This window comes from Narcine bancroftii, chromosome 2 (genome assembly GCF_036971445.1).
Source record: "Narcine bancroftii isolate sNarBan1 chromosome 2, sNarBan1.hap1, whole genome shotgun sequence".
Classification (NCBI taxonomy): Eukaryota; Metazoa; Chordata; class Chondrichthyes; order Torpediniformes; family Narcinidae; genus Narcine; species Narcine bancroftii.
Window position 1 is genome coordinate 73,617,059 of NC_091470.1, and position 18,636 is coordinate 73,635,694.

Sequence of the window (18,636 nt, forward strand, 5' to 3'; positions counted from 1 at the left end):
GATGATTTGCATATTGGAATGCAATTCCAAATACTCAATGGCAGCTCTTCCTGTTACCTGTTTTCCTAGATCTATGCTCCTACAGACACGGCAGTTGGAAAAACTCTGTAATTTGTCTCATAAACACAAATGAGTATTGGCTCAACCACTGATGAAAGGAATCTCTTGTTAAAATGTTTGTAAATGCAAACGATAATCCTCATGTTTACAGAAGGTACCTCGAAGGGTGTGGATGATGTGAAGGTAGGTGAAGCAGCAGGAGGTGTTGATGATCTCTAGAAGGTCTCAGACAGATTAGGAGAATAGGCAAAGTATACGGTCACACACTTTGGTAGAAAAAAAATGGGTGTAGCGATATGCTACGCAGGAGGTGACCCAATACACAAAATGACGGATGAACATGCGATCTCACAAAGCCCGCGTGGGCTAATGGCCTTTCTTCCCGGACGACAGCCCGCACAATGGGAAACAGTGAACATTGGCGGGAACGCCGACCAATCAGCAGCTAGACCACTGGTGACGTCCCTTCCACCGACAATGGTGGAAAAACCAGGCCCAGTGGCAGGAAGCTTGGCCTATATAAGTGAGAGCAAGGAGAGCAATAAAAGCACTATTGACTACAGTTACATTGAGTGTGTGTTCTTCTTCTGCTCTCTGCTGTAGCGCTCACTGTACAGGCATTTCAAAATGGGAAGAACATTGAAAATGCCCAGATGCAAAGGGACCTGGGAGTCATTGGGTATATTTCAGGCAGAGATTGATAGGTTATTGATTAGCCAGGGCATCAAAGATTATAGGGAGAAGGCCGGCAAGTGGGCTGAGTGGGAAAATGGATCAGCTCATGATTAAGTGGTGGAGCAGACTCAATGGGCTGGATAGGCTATTTCTGCTCCTGTCTTAGGAGATTAATAAAAATCTAGTGTTTCTGTGGGTTGGATTTTGTTGAGGTGATTTCTTTTGCATTTAATGTTTTAATTTTACAATAATTTTTCAGTCCACTCATTCACAAAATGATTGTAATATTTGTCACTTTCTCAACATTTTTAAGTTTCATTACTGAACAAGATAGTCATTGAGTCCAACATGCATAATGCTTCTGATGCCATTACAAACACCTTCAGTTCTTTACCAACTCCAGAATCATCTTATTCATGTCTTCTGAATTCCCTTGCTTTAACCCATTTGACATTCTGACTTTGGGGCTACATACACTGGATCCAATAATGTACCTAAGGTATTCCTTGTTCATTGCTTGATGGGTCAAAAGTTCTAGCCAGAGTAATATCTACAGGAAATTAGAGTTTCAGAAGCAGGGTGGGTACTTTCACTTAGTCTTTCTGGAAGGTTCTTGCATTCTGTCATGTAATGATGATTGAATACTTTTCTATTCTCTAATCATGATTAAGGTGGCCAGAATAGTTAGTGTCACAGTTAGCGCAACACTGTAACAGCACCAGTGATTAGGACTGGGGTTCAAATCCCACACTGTCTGTAAGGAATTTATACATTCTCTCTGTGTCTGTTTGGTTTCCTCTTGGTGCTCTGGTTTCCTCCCACCTGTACCTGGGGTTGCAGGTCAATTGGGTGTAATTTGATGGCACAGGCTTGTGGGCTGAAAGGACCTGTTACTGTGCTTGAATGTCTAAATTTAGATGTAATGATATTTGCATGTGATGCATGCTGTGCATTTACCACAGATCTAACCTTCAATACATTTAAATCCACTGAATCTTATCCTAGTTATTGTCTCTGATTGTCCAAGTCCAATCTCTGACCAGTTCTATCACCCTTTCCATGACCATCAGAAACAGGGCTGAAACTTTAGTGTGCTTTTCCAAATCTACTGATGCTAGTTTGGTAACAGATTTGCCAAAACTGAGTAAAATATATAAATGCCTGATTAAGGATTGTGGTGCCTCCAAATAACCAGGGACATTATCTCCACTCCTTCACCTTCATTACTGGCACACATGATATGCTTCACTGCAGCAATTTGTACTTCATTGGTTGCAAAGTCCCTTGAAATGTCATGACATCATGAAAGATGCTATAAAATAAGTGATTTTTATTTCTTTAAACTGCTTGCTCTGTTTCCATGAACAATGCTTAAAGGACATATGTAGTTAAATGAATTTATACAATTGATTGAGATTTTTACTAATCTGCAGTAAAAAATGTACCAGATAACATTCAATTATGAAGAATGCAACTTATAAATACCAGGATGAAATTTTACTTATTTACTCCAAATGTGGACCTGGTTGTGTGATAAATAAGGTGATCCTATCATAAAATATGAACAACCTCTTGCTTAATAAGAGCATTGCTACGGGAGAGAAACCTGTTCATGTGGAATTTAATAAATCGGAATGATTTCGAGATTGTCATCTTCCATTAACCATATAACCGTTTACAGCACGAAAACAGGCCATGTCGGCCCTTCAAGTCCGTACCGGTTCACTTGAACAACTCCACTAGCTCCTCTGCAAACTCCTGAGGAAGTAGAGGCTCTCTTCATGATGCCACCGGTGCGCTGGTTGTCGTGTATCTCAAAATTTTTACTAAGCTGGATCTTGATTTTTGATATGCCGGTGGTTTGATTTAATCCTCTTTTGTTTTTATTAGAGATGATCAGTTCTTAAATATATGGTACCTTAAAGGGATTGTTCATGTAGAAGATTGTTACGAAAGAGGTCAATATCATTTGAACAATTGAGAAGCAAATGTGCTATACCATGTAATACCCTTCTTTTGTTACTTTCAGTTAAGAGCATTTTTGAAAGTTAAATTGGGACCAATAATGTTTCTGTCTAGCTGCACTAAGGTACAACTTCTTATTAGGAGTGTAACTGTTTTTTAAAAAAAATATATATTTGATGTACTTTTCATAACAAACAGGAACTCATAAATTAGGATTATATAGATCCAGACAGAGATAGGAAATAGATTTGAATATTGCAATAAACCAGCAAATGTGGGAAAATTCACATAGGGATTGTATGACTAATACTATCAATGTAAGATACAGATTAGTTCAATATAATTTTTTTACATCGACTATACCTTACATCACAGAAGATGAATAGATCGAAATCAGATTTATCAGATCAATGTTTTGGGTGTGGTGAAGATGTAGGACAGTGGTTCTCAACCTTTTTCTTTCCACTCACATCCCACTTTAAGAATTCCCTAAGCCATAGGTGCTCTGTGATTAGTAAGGGATTGCTTAAGGTGGGATGTGGGTGGAAAGAAAAAGTTTAAAAACCTGTTTTAATCATACCTAAATGACTCGTTATGTGCATGGTTTCATAACTCCAAAGGAAATGGGCCAATGGCCATTTTTCTCAAGCAAAATATTTCAGTAACAATTGGGTCTAGAGCAGTGATTCTCAATCTTCCCACTTACATACTGATGTAGGATCTTTTATACATTCAATGTGGTCTTGTCCCAATGTGAGTCCTTTTTGGGTGACTATAGGTAACTTTTGAAACCAGTTGCAGGAGTTGTTTTTTACAATAAGTCCTGATTTTGTTTTTTACTAGGACATATTGAAGGTACAAATCCTAAATTGAAGTTATCAATTGAAATTTCTTAAATTGGCATTAGCAATTGCAAGAAAATGTATTGCAATTACTTGGAAATCGGATACATCTTTAACTATGCCAAGGTGGCATGCTGAAATTCAAAGTTGTATTCCTTTATTTTTAAAATGAATACTTTTAATTTAGTAAATAAGTACTCTGCTTTTACAAATTTGGTACCCATACACTCAAATAATGGATTAAATTTGTAGCGACATCCTTTTTGTCCCTCTAGCCCTGCAGAATTCTCCTCTGTATGTTTGTGTTGGAACTGATGAGTTGTACTTCATGATATCTCTCTTTGCAATCCAAAGATTTTTTTTTCTTAACTTTTTTTTTCTTGCCTTTTTATACCTATAAATTATATTTTAACTTTTTTCAATTTGAACTTTTTTGGGAGGAGGAGGGTTTTGGGGTGGGGTGAAAACCATCATTTGTTCTTTTTTGATACTATTATAATTGAAGTTACTCCATGTATGGAATATTAAATAAAATATTAAAAACAAAGATTGTAATCTCATTTAAATTCAGATGACTGTTATAGACATCAAATTTAAAATGCCATCTAAATCCCTATAAATTCAATAATTCACTTATAGTAACTGTCTCTACGGTATAATAGTCTACCATATGATTTCTTATGAATCGTTGAAAGAGTTCATTCACAAGGTGCAGGATATAAATTATTTTCCAATTTGAAGCAAAATGTCAGATTCCCCTTGTAGAGTTACAAATACTTGCTTTTTGTTTCATTGTTGGCTTCCAAAGTTGTCAGGATGCAGAAACTCTCATGAAAATGTTGAAATGGAAGAGGCACTTTTAAATTGGAAGCTGTGAAAGAAGCATTTGATAAAGAACAGAATAAAAATATTCTAAAGTTATGATCGGAGGACCCACTGGCCTATTAAGGCTATGCCTGCCAATTGTACACCTTGCTTCCCAAAACCTTGTTTTCATTGGTAATGCAGAAAATAGGCCAATTTGTAGCAGGAAATTAGTGAAGTTTGAAGATCCAAAATGTTAACTCTGTTTTTCTCTCTCCTGATGAAGGGCTCAAGTCCGAGATGTCAGTTATGTATTTTTGTCTTTGCTGATATTGTTTGACCTGTGAGTTTGTTTTAATTTCAACCAAAGAGTCTGCAGACTTTCGTGTTTTACTTCTCTCTCCACAGGTGCTGCCTGACCCCCCTGAATGCTTCCAGCATTTTCCATTTTAATTTCAGATTTCCGGCATCTGCATTCATTTGCTTTTCAAAATTTATAAACTATGTAGATTCTTGCTATTACCAATATGGATTCCATTAAAGTTCAATGTAAAGTGAGTATTAGTCACAATATTTGTTCTTTTCTTATTCACCCAGATAATAGTGAATGCTGCTTCAGTAAGCATTACTTTTAAGTATTAGAGCTGTATGGTCTGCTTTCACTGAAGGCAAATTATATGGAATTAGCATCTCAGTAAGAATTTTTCTGCTCAAGTGGTCTTTCTGAGTGTAGTCATCCCAAATGTATCCTGGTGTACAGTTAGTTGGTGTATAATAGACATTCTCTCTCTCAGTTTTATTGTCACATGAACCAAGATTCAGAGATAGAATTTGTTTTGTGAACAGTTCTCCCCTACAAATTTTGCATTTCTTTTAGAAGGCCTGTTAACGGCAGGGCATAATCTGTCCTTGAATCAGGTGGAGCAAGACCTCATAGTCATGAATGTTCTTCCCGATGGGGTGGGGAGGGGTTACGGGAGCGTGGTCAGGGTGGGATGAGTCTTTGTATATGTTGGCTGCTTTTCCAAGACTGTGAGTTATAGATGCAGTCCATGAAGGGGGCTGGGGGGGAGGGGGGTTGTTTTGGCTTGTGCTGCGTTCACAACTCTGCAATTTCTTCCCGTCTTGGATGGATCAGTTCCCATAATGCACTCTGTTAGGAGACTTTCAATGGTGCATCTCTAAACGTTGTTACGGGATGCTGGTGACATTACAAATTTCCTCTGGCTTCTAAGGAAGTAGAGATGCTGGTGCACTTTCTTGGTCATTACATTGCCATTCTTTCTTTTCTTTTCTCCCCCCCCCCCACCTTTTCCCTCTCTCTAAATGCAAAGGGTATTGTGATCTTGAAGAATTGTAGAGTGAAAGTCAAATGATGTGTTAAAGTTGTTAAACTACAAACCACCAAAAATATTTAACCACAATAAACAAGGGCTTTGATGTATGTGATGCGGCAGGTTGAAAAGCTGAGTTGGGACTGAGATTTTCAAAAAAGAGGTGAAATATTATAGATGGCATTGTGTGGCAATTTGACTTTATCTACTTTGCTGCCAACTTCTACCCTGACCTCAAGTTGACATTCTGGTCCATCTCTAGCAACAATTTCCCTTTTTCTCGATTTCTCTGTCTCCAGAGACATACTCTTGACAGACATCTTCTCCAAACCCACCAACTCCCAAGCTACCTCGACTATACCTCTCCACACCCTGTCCCCTTTAAGCATTCCATTCCTTTCTCCCATTTCCTCAATCTCCATTGCATCTGTTCCCAGGATGAGGTCTTCCATGCCAGTTCATCAGACATACCCTCCATCTTCAAACAAGTTGGCCTACCTTCTACCACCATCATCTCAGTCATCACCTGCATATCCTCCCTTACCTGCACATCTGCCTTCGCCTCCTCCGCCCCCATGCAGATTCCCCATGTCCTCACCTACCACCCCACCAGTCTCCATGTCCAACATATACTCACTCCTCTGCCATTTCTACCATCCACTGTGACCCCACCACCAGATTCTCCTTTCCTCCCCTCCCTGTCTTCTGTAGGGACAACTCCCTCACCTACTACTCCTTCACCAACAATCATCCACTTGGCACCTACCCTTGGGACTGCAAGGGATGCATCACTTGCGCCTACACCTTCTCCCTTACCACCATTTGGGTCCCCAAACAGTAACACTTCACTTGTGAACCTGCAGGGACCATCTACTGCATCCATTGCTCCCATTGTAGTCTCCTTTACATCGTGGAGACAGGGCTCAGGTTGGGAGATGCCTTTGTTGAGCACCTCGGCTCTGTCCGCCACAATAGCATGGATTTCCCAGTGGGCACCCATTTAATTTCCCTTGCTGACGTGTCTGTCCATGCTCTCCTACACTGCTAGACTGAGACTTCCTGCAAATTGGAGAGCTCATGCCTCATCTTCCATCTGACCACCCTCCAATGGATGGCATTAACATTGAATTCTCCTTTTTCCATTGACCCCCCATTATTCTTTCCCTTGCCTCCTATCCTCCAGTCTTTTCCCACTGTCTCCTTTCACAGAGCCAAAAAAACAATTCTCACATTTCCTCTTGTATCCAATTGACACTTTTTGTCTGTTGGTCTGGACTCCCGCCCCTCCTATTCTCTCCTCCTTGTATTCAGACACCAGCCTCTTTTTGCTTGCACCTTGAAAAGGGCTCAGGCCCGAAATGCCAGTAATATATATTTTCTTCCTGTGGATGCTGCGAGACAGACATAGTTTCTCTAGCATTTCTGTGTGTTTGTATGGCAATTTGGGCCAGTTGGTGATGTATGGGTTTAAGTGGGAGGTTATGCTAAGAGCTTTGCTGCAATGCAAGAGCATGTAATCCAAGCTCACTCTTCCATGCAGTACAATGCTGCACTTTCAGTATCTGGACATTTTATTGTTTTGCAATAAAAGCATATTCAAATGGCTCAGCCTAGGGAATGCCTCTTGTTTTTTTTCTCTCTTGGATTATCACTCTTGTATCTTCAAGGTCAACATACATTGCATGGGTTAGGTTTGTGAATCCTTGTCCTCTGTGCATATACTTGCACCATACAGGCGTATTACGGTCTCAGTTGTGAGCGGTACTATGTGGTCTCCCACCATGGTGGGAGCTCTCCAAGGAATGATTACCATTAGGAACAAGTACTTCAAGTCATGCGGCCAATTAGTAGCAGAAAGTTTCCTTTGATTGACAACCATATCACGGAGGCTTGTTCCATGCATATGCCATGAGAGGTGGTTACCTAGGGCAAGAATTTATCATTGGACAGGTGGGATGGGGGGGGGGGGGGGTGTGTGGGAAATGGGGGCGGCAACCTATCCCTCTCAACTGAAAATGCAGCTTTTCCTGTAGAATGATATTAGCCTTGAGAAATATATGCATCAACTTTCCCCAGCAAGGGCTTGAGTAAGGACAGGCCCTTTAATTTTATGTTAGAGCAAATGTGCTTCAGTATACAAGACCCATAGTGTTTAGAAAGCATGCATTTGCCATGGAGTATTGCTGCAGTGATTTCAGTCATTCATTGCCCACCAATTGATGTCCCTGTTGCATATATATGGCTGTTGACTACCTAATTCAATGAATGTGAGCATTGGAAGCTGAGACAACAGTTAATTGCCAATCCCTAATTCCTCTAAAGAAGGTGGTGGTGGTGGGCTGCCTTCTTGAACTGCTGCAGTCCTACCTACAACGTGGCTGTGTGAGAGAGAGGTATGTCCCAGCGATGGTGATCTGCTTTTCTCCCACGTAGCAAAGATGTACTTGATTAGTTGGTAAATTGGTCACATGGTGTTTTGGTCCCTTGAGTCTTGCTTTTGGTTGCTGTTTGGTGCTCTTCACTGAAGAATACTGGAAGAATTTGCAGAGGGTTGTGAATACAGTTCAGGCTATCACGCAAGCCAACCTCTTCTCCATCAATTCTGTCTGCACTCCTTGCTTCTTTGGGAGTGCAGCCAGCATATTAAAAGACCTATCCCATTCCAGTCACACTCCCTTCTGCCCTCCTGTTTGGCAAAAGGTAGATGAGTTTGAAAACACATCGCCAGCTTCAAAGACAATTTCTTCTCCATTGTTATCAGACTATTGAATGGACTTTTCATTTGTAAGATGATGTTGGCCTTTTGCTGTTTTTGACTGAAAATGATCTTTGTAACAATATACTCTGTATTTTATTTTGTATTACTGGTTGAATTCAAAGATGTGTTGATTTACTCTAGTATATAAATCCAAGTTTTCTACTGAACCTCCGAACATGTGTCCAAAACAATTCAATTGTGATCTGGCGCTCACTGTCCAATGTGCTTGAATCGTGGCACCTTCACTGAAGTGCAGGACTTGCTACTCTTTTTTTCAGTACCAGGACAGATGTGCAGATGGTCAGTATCGTTGGGTGTGAAACACTGGAATTTTTTTTGATGACGATAGAATTTGAGATGGGGGGGATAAATAAAACCAGAATTAATAATGAATAAGACACAAAAGATTAGACAGATTTAAAAAATTTTTAGCTGGGTTATAGTTTCTTTCCTCCTTTTGATTTGACAAATAATGACAGATAATAGTTATAGGATGTTCCCTGTAGTGAAACTCTAAACTAATATTATTTGCTGTTCCCATTATGGTTTTATATTAAGTATTAAGATAGTTCTTGCAATACAGTGTCTGATTTGTTGGGAATGCAATGGAATCTTTTCCATGAGGGCTTTCCTATCTCTTTATCTCATCAACTCTACTACTTACTATATATTAGCATCTGTTTATTTCTGGGCTATTGATTTAATCACTCCCCAAGGGGCAGTTCTCTCTCCAGATGCCTGGGCCCAAAGTTCTGGAATCTCTCTCTGAAGCTCTGACGCTTTCCCCAATCACCTTGCTCTTTGAAGCATACCTCTTCTGCACACCTTTTTTGGTAAACTGTCTTAACATTACCTTATTGATCTGCTTTATGTTGAGTGTTGTTTGATAATGCTCTTGTGAAGCACTTTGACATGTTTGGCTATATTAGGGCAACTGGATAAAATTTTAGGTAATCAGGTGGAACAAGGGATGTTGGAATGTGGTGTTGAGATGAGAGATTATGGAATGTAGAGCAAACACGATGGGCTGAATGAGCTCGTCATTTAAAAAAAAACCAAAAAAAAAATTCTTTTGCTTTCTTTGGTAATGAAATAACTGACCTTCTAGGTATTGCAATATTCTGTCCCAACTGTTTTCTTCAGATAGGATAACTTCGCTTTCATCAAATGAAGTGCTTGAGAAATGGGCATAATTTAAGCATTTCACTGGACATTTAAGTAAAGTCGTCTGGGAATATAAAACATTCTGTATGTGGAGAGAATGATCCTCCCATATGTGAAAACCAGGGATCATCATTTAAAAATATAAGATAAATATATGTAAAAGCAGTTTTTCCTCATGCAGTCGTTGAATATTTTTAAAGCAGAGGAATGTTGATAAGTAAAAGGATGAAAGGTTACCAGGGGTGGGCAAGAATGCTTGTAATCATATTAGCAATGAAGGATTGAAGGGCTGAATGACCTATACCTGATACGAATTGGTATATGAGGGTATTTATCGCACACATTCTCTTCCCTTTCATAACACTATTTTTCTCTTGAATTAGAGACCATACTTGCAGTTGTTATGCATGTTACAAGTCATTAATCTCACAATGGAGCCTTCATTACTTTGATGCTCTGGCATCTACAGGGTGGCAGATGGTGGAATTGCTGCGTTGGAAAGATGAGGAAACCTACAGTCACATTAGGAATATTCCTACAACAGAAGGAACATGTAGGGTTTCCCCACCACCATCTGTAGGCCCTCTACTACCTGTCATAGTCCAATTATTATTGGTGCTTTTTGCAAATGCACAAAAAATCGATTGATTTCTGCACTCAAAAACATCAAACCAAAAAAAAAATCCATGGATGAAGAATCATATGCAACAGAATTAGTTTGGTTGATCCCATTGCTGTTTTGGACAAGTTTAAGTTATATTATTCTCACTTGGGTCAGAAGATATTGAGCTCGACTCCAGATATCCATGGCCAAAACTGGAGTGCTCAGTCTGCATATTTCCTCTTCCTGGAGAGGTTAAACCAAGAGTTTATGTATTTAACTGGGAAGAGACATTTCCTTGCTGCAATCCCCCCACCCCCCCACCCCCACCCTCCTTTAGCCAACATCATTAAAACAGATCATATGTTCATATCACTTTACTCTTTGAGTGATCTTGTTTGGCACAGATTGGCTGTGGTTTGTCTCACCGTGAAGCAGAAAGCACACTTCACTATTTGCAGCTTGAGTTTGTGAAGCGTAGGTTCATTATACTCTTTTCCTCCTTCACCTTTGTCTTTTGAAGTATTTGCTAATTTGGAACCTTCACGGTGCTGCAGATTTGTGACACCAAGTTCTCTTCGGCAGCTGTAGGAAGATGTGAAGTGATTATTTCCGCTGAGCAATAAATAGGCGTCCCGGCACACCAAGCACAGTAATAGGCGTCCCGGCACACCAAGCACAGTAATAGGCATCCCGGCACACCAAGCACAGTAATAGGCGTCCCGGCACACCAAGCACAGTAATAGGCATCCCGGCACACCAAGCACAGTAATAGGCGTCCCGGCACACCAAGCACAGTAATAGGCATCCCGGCACACCAAGCACAGTAATAGGCATCCCGGCACACCAAGCACAGTAATAGGCATCCCGGCACACCAAGCACAGTAATAGGCATCCCGGCACACCAAGCACAGTAATAGGCATCCCGGCACACCAAGCACAGTAATAGGCATCCCGGCACACCAAGCACAGTAATAGGCATCCCGGCACACCAAGCACAGTAATAGGCATCCCGGCACACCAAGCACAGTAATAGGCATCCCGGCACACCAAGCACAGTAATAGGCATCCCGGCACACCAAGCACAGTAATAGGCATCCCGGCACACCAAGCACAGTAATAGGCATCCCGGCACACCAAGCACAGTAATAGGCATCCCGGCACACCAAGCACAGTAATAGGCATCCCGGCACACCAAGCACAGTAATAGGCATCCCGGCACACCAAGCACAGTAATAGGCATCCCGGCACACCAAGCACAGTAATAGGCATCCCGGCACACCAAGCACAGTAATAGGCATCCCGGCACACCAAGCACAGTAATAGGCATCCCGGCACACCAAGCACAGTAATAGGCATCCCGGCACACCAAGCACAGTAATAGGCATCCCGGCACACCAAGCACAGTAATAGGCATCCCGGCACACCAAGCACAGTAATAGGCGTCCCGGCACACCAAGCACAGTAATAGGCATCCCGGCACACCAAGCACAGTAATAGGCATCCCGGCACACCAAGCACAGTAATAGGCATCCCGGCACACCAAGCACAGTAATAGGCATCCCGGCACACCAAGCACAGTAATAGGCATCCCGGCACACCAAGCACAGTAATAGGCATCCCGGCACACCAAGCACAGTAATAGGCATCCCGGCACACCAAGCACAGTAATAGGCATCCCGGCACACCAAGCACAGTAATAGGCATCCCGGCACACCAAGCACAGTAATAGGCGTCCCGGCACACCAAGCACAGTAATAGGCATCCCGGCACACCAAGCACAGTAATAGGCATCCCGGCACACCAAGCACAGTAATAGGCATCCCGGCACACCAAGCACAGTAATAGGCATCCCGGCACACCAAGCACAGTAATAGGCATCCCGGCACACCAAGCACAGTAATAGGCGTCCCGGCACACCAAGCACAGTAATAGGCATCCCGGCACACCAAGCACAGTAATAGGCATCCCGGCACACCAAGCACAGTAATAGGCATCCCGGCACACCAAGCACAGTAATAGGCATCCCGGCACACCAAGCACAGTAATAGGCATCCCGGCACACCAAGCACAGTAATAGGCATCCCGGCACACCAAGCACAGTAATAGGCATCCCGGCACACCAAGCACAGTAATAGGCATCCCGGCACACCAAGCACAGTAATAGGCGTCCCGGCACACCAAGCACAGTAATAGGCGTCCCGGCACACCAAGCACAGTAATAGGCATCCCGGCACACCAAGCACAGTAATAGGCATCCCGGCACACCAAGCACAGTAATAGGCATCCCGGCACACCAAGCACAGTAATAGGCATCCCGGCACACCAAGCACAGTAATAGGCATCCCGGCACACCAAGCACAGTAATAGGCATCCCGGCACACCAAGCACAGTAATAGGCATCCCGGCACACCAAGCACAGTAATAGGCATCCCGGCACACCAAGCACAGTAATAGGCATCCCGGCACACCAAGCACAGTAATAGGCATCCCGGCACACCAAGCACAGTAATAGGCATCCCGGCACACCAAGCACAGTAATAGGCATCCCGGCACACCAAGCACAGTAATAGGCATCCCGGCACACCAAGCACAGTAATAGGCATCCCGGCACACCAAGCACAGTAATAGGCGTCCCGGCACACCAAGCACAGTAATAGGCGTCCCGGCACACCAAGCACAGTAATAGGCATCCCGGCACACCAAGCACAGTAATAGTTTGACAAGCTGCTCCCCCACTCGCGCATGGGGACGCGGGAGAAGTGCTGAATCATTATTGAGGTAGGGGTTTAACTGTACTCTTGGGCAGCAATTTTGCAAAACATCCTTGTGTTTTCCTTTGCTCAGCCCTAGTTGTCTAATGTAACACTTGTAGCAATTCTGTATCTATGAAAATTATCTGCTAAAATGTCAAGTTTTATTCAGAATCATGAATTTGCCAGTGTGTGGTCTCCTACCACCGTATCTCCCCATCCTCTTATTTTTACAAGAGTATTATTAGCAAATGAACTTTTATATATTGGTACGTTATTAGGATTGTTGGGCAAGCTGTGTAGAATTATGATTATGCCATTTCGATTCTAAACTTTCTCTTTTGAACTGAATGCAGTTTTTTTATATAATTATCGCAGGGAAACAGATTGCAGTTAACAATCTGCAGATGGCCCAATTGCTCTTTGGGTGATTAGGAGAGAAGTGGCTAAAGGCCAGTGATTTAGAATTAAATTTTGATGCTCTTCACTTCGCTAGAATTGATCAGGAATGCTATTTGATGTTTACAAAAGTGCTGGAGAAACTCAGCAGACCATGTTGCGTTTATGGAAAGCAAAAGGCAGGCTGATTTTTTTTTTTGGCCTGATCTCTGAAGAAGTGCTCAAACCCAAAATGTTGAAATGAAACATTGGCTGCCTTTAGCATCCTGTGGATCAGGGGTGTCAAACTCAAATTCACAGAGGGCTAAAATTAAAAACTTGGACTAAGTCGTGGGCCAAACTAAATATTTATTGAAAATTTTTAACAACATCTGCATGTTTTCTCTTCTTTCAACAAATGTAATGTTAAACTTTTTCTTATTAAAATAAATGTTTAATAATGGTTTTGGTTAAACTCTTTCCAGCAGAAGCATTAACAAATGAGAAATAAAATATTCAATAAATAATATTTCTCTATAGCCTTTAAGCTCCTTTAAATGTATTTTTTTTTCACAAGCCAACAAGTCAAAAAAAAAAACAACTTGCTTCAATGAAAATCCAATCTTTCAACTATGAACAGTCCAAAGTTAACCAAAGAAAATATGAATCCAAGCTTAGCTTGCTACACTGTGATTTACTCTGATGCACCTGGGTCTAAACCAGATACTTGGCATCTCTTCTTAGATGCAAGTTCATCAAACTGTGGGGTCAGAGTTTGCTTCCCACCTGTGTTGAAAGGTCCTGTTTTCTGTCTTTGGTTTGGCCATTTTTCATAAGGGGTTTATTACATGTGAGTTAGGCGACAGGTCGCAGATGCTAATGGAAGTAAAGAGAGGAGGTGGGGGCGATTAGCGGGCTGACGGGCTAGCGCCAACACATTTGCAAAGCATTCTGGGATTTGTAGTATTAGCTGTGCATGCGCTATACTGATCTTGCGGGCCAAATATAATTATATCATGGGCCAAATTTGGCCCGCGGGCCTGAGTTTGACATGTGTGCTGTGGATGCTTCGTGACCTGTTGAGTTTATCCAGCACTGGCGCACACTGTTTGAGACTCCAATGTCTGCAGATGTCTTATTTACAGGTAAAATGTCTACAGCTGATGTGAACTAATTCAGAGGTGCATGTTTACCTGGAGAAAAGCAATAATTGTTTTCTGGGTGACGTAGGTTGGATCTGAATAGTTACTTTGTTACATTTAGTCTGCTGTAAATAGTTTTGTTTGCTTTCCAATGAATAATTTTTAAAAACAATTGTGATGTTGTTGAGATGTGAGCTAAGGCTAGTTGATGGCCGTGTGTGAGAGAATGATGAGGGGTGAATGGTTGCTTCACTGGGACCTGACATAGACCTGAAGGGCTGAGTGGCCTTATTCAGTGTCGTAATTTGTTATCAGATGACTTGGTTGGCTGAAGGCATCAGGGAAAGTATAACAGCTGTGATCAGACAGAACAGATCGTTCATTTACTGAGGCTATATGAATGGAGTTGAGGAATGGGAAAGGTATGACCTCACTCATGGGGTTGTGTTTTAGACCACCCAGTCATCCGTGAGAATTGGAGGAGCAAGTCTGTAGAGGGATTACAACCAGCTGCAGGAAACAAAGTTGAGATAGAAGGACACTTTAACTTTCCACATATTGACTGGGACTCGCATACTGTAAAAAGGCTGGATGTCTTTGAGTTTGTCAAATGTGCTCAGATCAGTTTTCAAAATCAATATATAGAGGTAGCAACTGGAGAGATTGTAATACTGGATCTACTATTGGGGAATGGACTGTGTCAGAAGTATGTGTAGGGGAACACTGAGTCCAGTGTTCATAATGCCATTAACGCCAAGTTAATTATAGACAAGGATAGGTCTGGTCGTCTGGATTCTAAACTGTAGAAAGGCTAATTTTGAGGAAATGAGAAAGGATCTAGAAAATGTTGATTGGGACAAGCTGTTTTCTGGCAAGGATGTGTTTGTTAAGTGGAAGACCTTCAAAGGTGAAATTTTGACAGTATAGAATTTGTATATTCCTGTTAGGATTAAAGGGAAAGTTAACTGGAATAGGGAACCTTGTTTCTTAAGGAATATTGGGGATCTGTTAAAAAGGTGTAATGTGGGTATAGTTAACTAAGAGCAAATGAGTTACTTGAGTATAAAAATGCAAGAAAAATCTTAAGAATGGAATCAGGAGGTCTAAAAGAAGACATGATATTTCTTTGGCAGATGATGTGAAGGAAAATCCTAAGGGGTTCTACAGGTATATTAAGAGCAAAAGGATAATGAGGGACATAATTGATCCTCCTTAAGCCAGACTGGTTGGCTACATATGGAGCCATAAGAGATGAGAGATTTTAGAGGTTTTGCATCAGTATTTACTCAGGAAACTGGCCCAGAGTCTAGGGAAGTAAAGAAAACGAACAGAAAGACCAGGAAACGTGCATATTAAAGTGGAGGACATGCTTGCTATCTAAAGCAAATAAGGGTGGATAAATCCTCAAGGCCTGACAAGATTTTCCCTTGGATCTTGAGGTAGGCTATTGTAGAAATTGCAAGGGCCTTGGCAGAAATATTTAAAATGCTCTCTGGTATAGATGAGGTGCCAGAAGATTGGGGTTAGCTCATTTCGTTCCATTGATTTTTTTTTAAAAAAAAGAGACTCCAAAAGTAACCCAGGAAATTGTTGGCCATTTTACAGATGTCAGTAGTAGGCAAATTATTGGAAGGTATCCCAAGAGCTAGCCAGTGACTGGTTAAGGATAGCTAAACGAGGCTTTGTGCATGGTAGACTAAGTTTAACCAATCTGATAGAATTTTTCATGGAGGTTACCAGGAAAGTTGATGAAGGAAAGGCTGCGGATGTTTTTATATGAACCTTAGTAAGGGCTTGGACAAGGTCCACAAAGAAGGTTGGTCAGGAATGTTCAGGCACTTGGTATTCATGACGAGGTAGTAAACTGGATTTGACATTGGATATGCAGGCGAAACCAGAGAGTGGTAGAGGATATTTGCTTCTCAAACTGGGGGCCTGTGACTAGTGGTGTGCATCAAGGTTCAGTATTGGGATCATTTTGCTTCTCCTCTATATCAATGATCTATTGTGTTCAATTGAATCAGCAAGTTTACAAATGACAAGGATTGGAGGCATTGTGGATAGCGAGGAAGGCTTTCACACCTTGCAGAGGGATCCGGATCAGCTGGAAAATGTCAGATGGAATTTACAGCAGACAAGTGTGAGGTGTTGCATTTTGGAAGGGCAAACTAAGGTAGAAATTTCATGGTAAATAGTAGGGTTCTGAGGAGGGCAGACACAAAATTCCCTGAAACTCGTGTCACAGGTAGATAGGATAATAAAGAGAGCTTTTGGTATAATGGCCTTCACAAATCAAAGTGTTGAGTATAGGGATGTTATAGTAAAATTGTACAAGACATTTGTGAGGCCAAATTTGAATTAGTGTATGCGGTATGGTCACCTAACTGCAGGAAAAATCTCAATAAGATTGCAAGAGTGCAGAATAGATTTACTTGGATGTTGCCTGGACTTCAGGATCTGAGTTACAGGGAAATGTTAAACAGATTAGGACTTTTTTCCTGGGGTGTAGAAGAATGAGGGGAGATTTAATAGAGGTATTTAAAATGATGAGGGGTATAGATAGAGTAAATGCAAGTAGGCTTTCTCCAGTGAGGTTAGGTGAGATACAAACCAGAGGACATGGGTTGAGGGTGAAAGGGGAATAGTTGAGGGGAAATTTCTTCACTCAGTCATTGCAGTGTTGTACAAGCTGCCATCTGAAGTGGTGAATGCAGGATCAATTTTCACATTTATGAAAAATGTGGACAGGTGCATGGGTGTGAAGGGTATTGAGGGCAATGGACTGGGTGCAGGTCAGTGGGACTAGGCAGAAAAATAGTTTGGCACATACTAGAAGGCCTTGGGTTCCATGCCATAAGATGAGAGTTTATTGTCACATGCACAAGTACAATGTATGGATGCATCAAAATTCTTGCTTAGCCACACAAATTTGTAAGATACACCAGCACCAATAGAATAAATTACTGTAATGTGCCATGAGACTGGAAAAAGTAATAAATATAAAAGAATTGATCAGTTGCAGTTCTTGTAAAAGAGTGATGCTCTGTATCTTTTGCCTGAAGAAGTAGTGAGAAGTTGAGACCAAGGGGATCGGGATCCTTTATGATGTTATCTGCCTTCTTGAGACAGTGCTGCACATAGAGGTCTTCACTGGACATGAGGTTAGTGTCAATGATGGACTTGGCTAGGTCTGTCACTTTCTGCCGTCTTCTTCATTCTTGGGGACTCAAGTTTCCAAACCAGGTTGTGATGCAGCCGGTCAATATACTTTCCACTGTGTTCTTGATGAAGTTTGATAGCATATCTGATGACTGGCTGAATCTTCTCAGATTTCTTGGAAAGTGGAGGCATTGATGTGCAGTCAGGAGAGGTTCTCCAAGGTACATGAAACTCTTGACCCTCTCCACCATTGTTCTACCAGAGATTATTGTTCTGGTACCACACAACCAGATTCTCTATTTCCATTCTGTTTTCTCATTCATCATTTCCCATTATTCAGTCATGATTGGTATCAACAATGAATTTATAAATTACATTGGAGCCAAACTTGACTTTTCAATCATGTCTACAAAGGAAGTAAAGGATGCAGTTACAAAGTGAGGAAGAGACTCCCAGATCCATGAATCTTATTATTAGTTTTGCTATAATTACGGTGTTAAATATCTACATCAATTAACAACACCCTGATGGAAGTGTTCTTGTAGCCCAGGAGATCTAATGGAGAGTGGAGGACATCCATTGTTGACCTACTGTAGTTGACCCAGGTCCTTTCTGAGGGTGGAATTGATATGCTCCATTACTGACTTCTCAAAGCCCTTCATCACAATGAATGTCAGTGCCACTGAACTGTGGTCACTGAGGGAGGCCATCTTGGTCTTGGACCATGGAATGCCCTTGAAATGGGTGGGGATCTTGGACTGTGGCAGGAAGAGGATGCAAATACTGCGATTATGAGTGGTTCCATGCAGGTTTGAGGATGCAACATTTAAGGAGGGTAGTGATGGGAGATGGAGAGACAGATTGTGCGTGGGGGTTTCACTTAGTCGGTCTGACCCTTCAGGAATCACACCAGCTTCTCCCAGCTCACAAGTGATGCTACAAAGTTGTTTACCTTCACAGATGAAGCAAATCTCATCTGTGTCTGTGACTGAACTTCCATG